The sequence below is a fragment of the Anopheles marshallii genome, chromosome 2 (genome assembly GCF_943734725.1).
Source record: "Anopheles marshallii chromosome 2, idAnoMarsDA_429_01, whole genome shotgun sequence".
Taxonomy (NCBI): Eukaryota; Metazoa; Arthropoda; class Insecta; order Diptera; family Culicidae; genus Anopheles; species Anopheles marshallii.
Genome location: NC_071326.1, coordinates 65,969,694 through 65,978,121, shown reverse-complemented (window position 1 = coordinate 65,978,121; position 8,428 = coordinate 65,969,694).

The window sequence follows — 8,428 nt, the reverse complement described above, 5'->3', positions numbered from 1 at the left end:
TGAAGTGATCCTCATGACATGTGTAATGCGTATTGTGTATGAAAATCAAACCAAGCGAATAATGAGAATATTAATGAAGAAACCTATACATACTTCCAATAAATATCAGTAGTCTTTATGTTGACGTATGTTCCATGCTTCAGTCATTGCATCAAATACTTGAAACTACCTGGGAATTCCATGGAATTATAAGATTTTAACGGTTTAAAAACGGTTTAAACTTTTCGCTGTTAGAAGGTTATTGGATCAGCTTAGCCTCAACTAGACTATGAAGAACTATTTTGTTTCCAAATGGCCCCTTAAACACTTAACGAGTAAATTAAGATCAAGGTAATGTTCGAGTGAATTATAGCATTGCGAAATGAAATGATTTAATGTCCAATGATCTTTCCATTACCATAGCTTGACGAATTCATCAACCTTTGTCAAGTCTATCACCATGGTTAAGGACTTTAAAAATATATCTGTCAGAATTGAAGTCAATGATAGGAAATGAATAAAGAATACTTTACAGTGACATATAGTCAAGTACAAATGCATAAGCAAACGAATATCTCAATTTCCTACGCCTTTCACGATAAAAATTGGGCTAAAAACTAAATTAAATTTTTGAGGTTAAGTGGAACTCTGTAATCCGTAAGCAGGACTGATTAACCAGCTACGGGTAAATAAAGTCAAAGAAAGCCAGCAGTGGCAGGCCTTGACTTCTTGAGGTTTTTATGTCGATAAAGAAGATGAAGAAGAACTGCTTAAAATCGAAGTTATCATTACTATTTATGGAGGTTAATTTTCTCCCTGTTTATATATTTTTTTTTCTCTGGGTTACCACACCTCAAAATTCCACTTAACTGTTTTGGGAATTAACCTTCACCGAAACAGAATAGAATAAAGCCAAAGAAAAGCATCATGCCACGGTGACTTCAAAATGCCACGGCTAGGGGATGATTCCTCCCAATCAGGCTTGACGTGATTGCATTTTCCATTTCAAGCTTCCCGGATATTGATCATTACAATGGCCTCGAACCTTAAGGGTGGTTTGGTTCTTTCCAACCCGCTATCCCACCACCGTATCCGGCCGTATCGCGAAGCAGCGATTGGATTCTTGAATGAGCCACGGTGGATAAAACAAAACCGAAACAACACTCCCGGAGGAAATCGAGAAACGCTTAACCGGCCAACTAATTACTGCTACCCTACCCCGCCAGGGGGCCCACCTTTATCGCGTCCGAATTCTTCACGAGGCAAACGCAACGGCTGCAGATCTTCGCCGTACGGACACAGCATTGCCTTGATGCCTTTTCGATGTAAACTCTCTATTATGTTTCCCTTTTGCGGCTCATCTTACTATTGGGAGCTTATAAATCCGTGTAGGTGCGCATAACCGCACCGCTCTGACTAGACGCCACATCCCGGGCGGAGGTGTTTTGTTGTGGATGGTTCGCTTGTTTTTTTTTTTTGTAATTTTCACCCATCGCATGAATCGATATTCGTTTGCATTATTAATCATCTCCCTTTCATCGGCCTTTATACGGCGCTGGGCAAATAGAAACGCGATCATGCTTCCATTTTTCACCGTACTTAACTAAATTTACCTTTGATGATGATCGCTTTTATTTGCCGGCATTTCTCGCGCCCGTTCACAGTCTGTGGGGCAAAATGGGAGGTACGTTTTCAAACTACTATCCACCCATTAATTCGAGCCGATTCGAGGTCAAACTCTCACCTGCGGACGGTGGCCACAGAATGAACGGCCAAGGTTGTACTGTTTTTTGCTTATTGTTTTGCGGCGAGATGAACGCAATTTCGGGCCAATTTTGGGACCCAATCCTTTTGCTTTGACTTTGAAGATCGAGATGAGGTATCAAGAGGGTGGGGAAGTAAATGTAACTTAAATATAGTTTAGCGTCAGGTGTCTGATAATGCTTAGAAAACAGTGAAAATAGCATTTAATAATACCTGCGACCTTCTTTTGTGGACGTTTTTTCTGTTTTTTTTTTTTTGAGTATTTTTTACCATTGCTTATTTTGCCGTGATCCCGTCCGTCAAACTTAACGCCTGAAAGGCTTTCAAACTATTTTGCAATTATGTAGAGCTCTGAGAAAGGGTTTGGCGGTACAATTAATTTGTGTTCATGCGCTCAAAAGTGGATTTAGCATACTTTCGTAGCGAAAGACGCTTCTCGTGTTTGCGTGAAGTAGCAGAATCAATAGAACATTAGACGGGCAAACCGGTGAAGCGTTTCATCAAAATAACGCCTAACGGGAATAGGAACCATCGTACGCAGCACAAAGTGCTTCAATCTAAACGATACAGAATGCGCATAAACGAGAAAAACACTTAGGCGTTTTTTCATGTTTTTCTTCAATGAAGGAACTGTTCCTAAATGAATTATTTGCCGAAAACAGTACATTATTCATGCCCGGTACGCGATTGACGCATTCCCGGGGTGGTAGCTCCCGGAACTTGGAAAATCGGCATACTGCCACTGCGAAGCCACTGATCGTTAGGAAAGCAGTAGGAAAACCTTAATTTTCATCACCCGACCAGATGTTTGTACCGTATCCGCGAATCCATCCCTTAAAATCCGGCCTTTACGCGTGGATACCCATACCGCACCGATCAGCGCCAACGCTCGGCGAACGTTTCGTTCCCACCAGGCAGGCAAATGTTCTCGGCGAAGCTTTCCCATCGATCCACGGTATGCTACCGGCAAGGGAAGCAGGAGTGCGTTGATGGAAAGAAATGGAAAAACAACAACATCTGAAAATCGGGGAACCAAGTTAGATATTGCATCATCATTAGCTGTACGTAGCGGGACGACGACTACCGGCCTTGTGGGATGTAATTGAACCGCTCGTATCTCATCACCGCGCTTTTCGCCTTTGCTTCGGTTTATTATGAGCACCGTAATGTGTCAACATGATTGTTTAATAATAACCGAACGAACTCCGGCTACAACCAGCACACGGGTGTTCAATTTCATACTTTTGCTACCATGCTGTCTGAGACGCTTAAAGGCAATTGCTGGTGAAGATTGGGTCGTTTTGGGGACAGAAGTTAAGGGTGCATTATTTGGTTGACAAAATTCAATGCTCTTCTTTATTTTACAATTTAAAAAGATCGAGTAATGACTTATAATTAAAGTGGCCAAAGATGCTTTTTGACTGGTGCTGGGAACGCCATCACTTCATCTTAATCTGATCACGTCACCTGGACAACCATGTGGTCAACGTAAAAGGACTTTACGGGCTGGATCGTTCGGTGTCATTCTCATGACATGATCAGCCCACCGGCGCTTATAGTGTCTAATCCGCTGAACGACAGTAAGTTCCTCATACAGCTCATAAAGCTCGTCATTGTATCGGCTCCTTCATTGTCCTTCCACACATACGGGGCCAGAAATCCTTCTGAGCATCTTCCTCTCGAACGTGACTAAGGCTTCGTCAGGGTTGGACAAAGTCCATCTCTCAGAGACGCATGTGAGTTCTGGAACTATCTCTGTTTCTCTTCTTGGCACAACGACCTTCTAAGGTCATGTCTGCCATTTTTGCCTTACAAGACTTAATTTTACCATGTAGCCGCTGTGTCAGTCCTTGCTACGATTGGTCCGGATGGGATTTTGGACCGGTTCTTCCGTGTGAAGACCAGCACCTTCACCAATACACCACCGGTCGCCCCTATATAAGTTTTATATAGTCCTAGCTTAGTTCGACGCGACAGGTGTTTTATGTGGAGAAGTTTCCTCAGACTGTAGACTCAGACTCAGTGACCGTTTGGCAGTGTATCTCAACATCAATTATATTGTCCGTGCTGACTTCTGATCCAAGATTGGTGACCATTTGGAAAATTTCGAACCTCTCTTGTTACCTCTCCGTCAGTTAGCATTGGCTGCTGATGGTGCCACCATCAACTTGGTTTTTGTCTCGTTAATCTCCAAACTGAGGTGTTCCGCCGCCTGTTCAATCGTTTGGTAAGCATCCGCTACGTAGGAGAGCCGTAAACCAATGATGTTTATGTTATCAGCATATGCCAGGATCTGGATCGGCTCATACTATTCATAAAGTTTGGCGGGATTTCGAAAGAGCTCAAGGTGTCCTAAAGTTTTACCCTGGCAATGCTATCGTATGCGGCCTTGAAGGCGATGAAGAGATGGAAAGACCTTTGTAGTAACCTTCGGTAGTAACAAACCTTGATTGATTTCCAATTTCAGAATCCCCTCTGGTAGTTTCCAACTATCTTTTCGACAATAGAGATAGAGGGATAGATATATTAGAGAGCAGTTTTTGGGAAAAAGGTCTTCAGAAATTTATATACCACCTAATAAGGGTAAAATAGTTTAAAAAAATTAAATGCTACTATGTAGAGCTTTTTGACATTTTAGACGACGAAGAAGGAATATATTCCAAGACGGTCTTCTCGTTAAAAGACATTGTACTTAACTAGCACTAAGGTGCCCCTAAATTCTACCTCATACATTAAGTAGTGTTGTCACAACAAATTTGTAAAATGATAAGGTTTATTTATCATTTTAAGATGTTATAAAGGACGAAAGGACACAGATCGCGATCACCGTCCCATTGACGTACACCTTGACAGAAGGACGATTCGATTACGGTTCATGCTTTGCCCATACAAAAGCTCGCGCCGAACAGGTGCATCACATCATCGAATGAAGTCATTGGAAGAGTGGAATTTCGGAACGGAATGTCTGATACGCCCAATATATTTGACGATGCGCCACAACAAACGCGCGATGAAGAATTAATCACACGACTAGACTGATGGGTTGGTTAATGGATCGGTTTCGGTTAAATGTAGGTTTTGCTGACCCAACCGATCGTTTGCCGTGATTGATGCATTTGATCAGAAAACATTTACGAAACGTTGACGAACTAGTTGCGCCGTTTCGAATATAACGAACCCCGCTATAGCATGTTTAAAATAATGATCTCTTTTCTTTCGATCCAAAAACGCTTTGATGAAAGAGTTAAAATGGATTATGATGATTATGAGGACATGTAAGGAGGGGGAAAAAACATTGATCGATGTTATTTGCACCATGAAGAGAAGCACTTCAGCCAGCGTGGCTCGTGGAAGGCACTTCTTCTGCAACCATAAAAGAGCGACGATAAGAGCGCAACAAGCATGGAGCGTTCTGGATAGATTGAGTTTGTCATCAGTACATCAATCATCACTTGATCAACGCAACGCGGGTCAAGTGGGGCGCCCAAGTGTTCGCCCCAATCCGGTTGCGTGGTGGAGAAGAAAAAAACAACGTAGCAACTTAAAATCTCATGTGCTGTATTTTTAATTTTTCTCGGTGACTCGCGATTTACCGAACGGAACGGGCGGTACTCGAACGAAATTGGAAAACCATACCAAAAGCGGGAACGCTTTCGAGCAGGTTCCAAGCAAGGCTAAAACACTTCTACCACACTACTACTCAAACTTCAAACCCAAACTTTTGAAGTAGCACTTTTGGGGTGGGCAAATCACGGGAGGAAGGCCGTTACTATGTTGAGGCTAGAAAATGACGGAAAAACATGTTCTTTTTTCTCTCTTTTTCCCGCACTGTGAACACACGTCTGCCGGCACATCTTCACACCCAAAAGCACTTTCACAGGAGCGCCAGCGAACCGAATGCAGGGCACAAGGTAAATGAAGCCGAACATCGGGGAGAGAACCAGAGCCCCCATGAGATATGCATTACCATAAATCTGAAGATTTAAATTGCCGTTGCGGGTCCACTTTGCTGTTCTGTTCGTTGCCCAATGTTTGGGGGGGGGTTTTCTGTTCACGTTCTTGCCTGATGCAAAGCCGTACGAGGGAGAAAGCGATTATTCGTAAACTTTTTGTTCAAAGGAATGATTCTTGCATGTGACGGTCTGATCTTATGTTGAGTTTACCAAAGACTGGCAACTAGAATTTTAAAGGGATCAAATCAGTTACAGACGAGGACGCTGTGAAGCTCGTTCTAAGCCGGATGATCTCCTGCTGTCAGCCGTCGCTCTGCATTCTTCGGCTGCGTGGCTTCTCACGCTTTCTGTCCCACAGCACGCTGGGACCGGGCAACCGACGTACCGCATTCTGAGCGTGTACTGTGTCGCCGGGGAGGTCGTACGACTCTCACACACGCTCTTGCGTATCTTGACATTTAACTTGCCACGAGCATTAGAATCTACCAAAACGAGACGCATCTCTCGCATTGCTCGTGAGGCACGGTACGTTTCCCAGCCAGTGTCCGACCGGTAGACTTTGTGCGACGACGCGTTCTCGATTCGTTCCGTTCCGTTAAGCGAACTAGTGTTCGATTCTTGTACTCCCCGGTGAACGTGTACCGTAAACGACGCACCAATGGGTTACCGGCTGGAAGTCATCCACATTCTGCTCTGCGTGGCGTTCGAAGTGTTCACCTACTGTGTGCTGTGCTTCAACCTGTTCCGCCACTATATACAGCAGGGTCAGATACAGCACCAACTGCAGCAGCAGCTACAGCAGCAGCTCCAACTCAACGCCAACTGATCCAACCATAATCCCGTAGGTGGGGTCCGTTCCGTAGTAGCGGCGTAGTGTGTCTTCCAATGCCGTCCGTTGCTGTTCGGCGATCAAAAGTTATTCCAAGGGCCCACACATAAGCGCTCTCCGGTATTACTTAAGATCGTTACTTCTGACTGGAACGAACATTACCATCTCGCTACGGCTGCAGGAACATTCCACCTGTGTTACGATAGGATCATTAGTGAACAGATACCAAAAAAAAACAAGCTATACCCCGAGTGTGGAAGTGGCCATAATTATGGAATTTAAAACATCCTCACCTGCAGCCGGTGAATACACCCGTGGCCCGAATAAAGGGCACAGTATACACACACGCACACAACGAAACCTCCAATCCAACCGCGTGTCGAATTGGGCGGCCAAAAATAACAGTTCATTCGTGCGGGAACCTCCAAATAGTACATTTTTCATGCGGCTATTTTCGTGGGACTTTCCACCATCCCGTACCTGACGTGACGTTTCGGTGCTCCGCTGTTCACTGTTTGTATTCTCCCGACCTGGCAACCTGCGCAGTAGTGTGCCGATGGTTGGAGTGTGCGCAAAACAAACCTCCACCCCCCTCCCGCTCCTTCAGAAAACCCACTATGTAGTACGGTCCGAGCTTTATGGGCCAATTCTCGGCCACGGTGGCGCAATGCCACAATTACGGCGGGGGATACAGATGTGTGTGAAACTATTGGCAGATTGTGTTTGGGGCGGAGGTCATTACGTTTTGTGACAGATTTCGGTGGCCGGCATCCGGCGATGAGGCTAATTGGGTAGTGTCTTTGTCCCCCAAACCCCCACCCCCTCGCTCCTCGATTCAGGATAGTGATCTATTGCCGAATTGTTTTGTGAGTGAAGTAATAATTATTTCACGATCTAGTAGATTATTATCGTGAGAAATTTATCTCCTAAAGGGAACAACAGATCATTCGGGGTCTTATGGTGTGTTTGAGGAGATACCTTAAACTTCCCGTGGCCGCCAGCTGCGGCTGGAATGCTTCTTGTTTTCGCATGGATCTCTTAAGAATTGATGATCATTCTTTTACATTTCGCGCCTTGCATTTGCTGTTGCAAGTTAATTATTTGTTTGTCTTTTCTTGTTCGGAGGAGGCATTTGAACATTGAGATATTCCACCCGACTGTTCCCCCCTGTGAACAGTTTCACTTTCGTCCCATCAATCTTATTACGCTGGTGGCTGTTTTTGCAGTTGCAAACACTTCTCTTGGCGAGTAAAATCGTTTCAAAATTTCGCTTTCATCCAACGATGGATTAAATTTTACTACTTTTTTACCCCGCCGTGGCCAAAGCGTCATTTACTGGGTGGTGTTTTATATCCCACCGGGTAGCTGATACCCGGGCAGCCAGTTTATTATCAGTCAGCGAATATTATCGTGGCTTTTGGGTGGGTCCATGAGGGGGAGGGGGGTTATGGATCTGCTAAATTAATCCACGGATCAGACACTTTCCATCTTTCAACGCTGCTGGGAGCGTTTTAGGGGGGGAGGGGAAGTGGGTCGATAAATCATTTGGCAAAGTTTAACATTTCGCCAACTGGAACTGGAAGTCGGATCCGATGGCACCCAAAATGCGATGCATCCGCAACAAAAATCACCACGGGTCAACGTTTCGTATGTTTATTTTGCTCCTAATGGACGGATGAGCTTCATTGTTGATGCATCGCTGGGTTCTACGGCGTTGTGCGCACCTATCGCCACACACACGCGGACATTGTGGATGGCAATAAGCAACCGCGGTGAAACACGCGACTTTTCACGCGTCGACCTGCGCGCTACCGCCTTTCGGCCTTTATGTCCTCGCATCGCAATCCGATCCTCCAATCGAGCCCGACGAGCCGCCAGCCAGTACGGGAGAAACAGTTGGTCA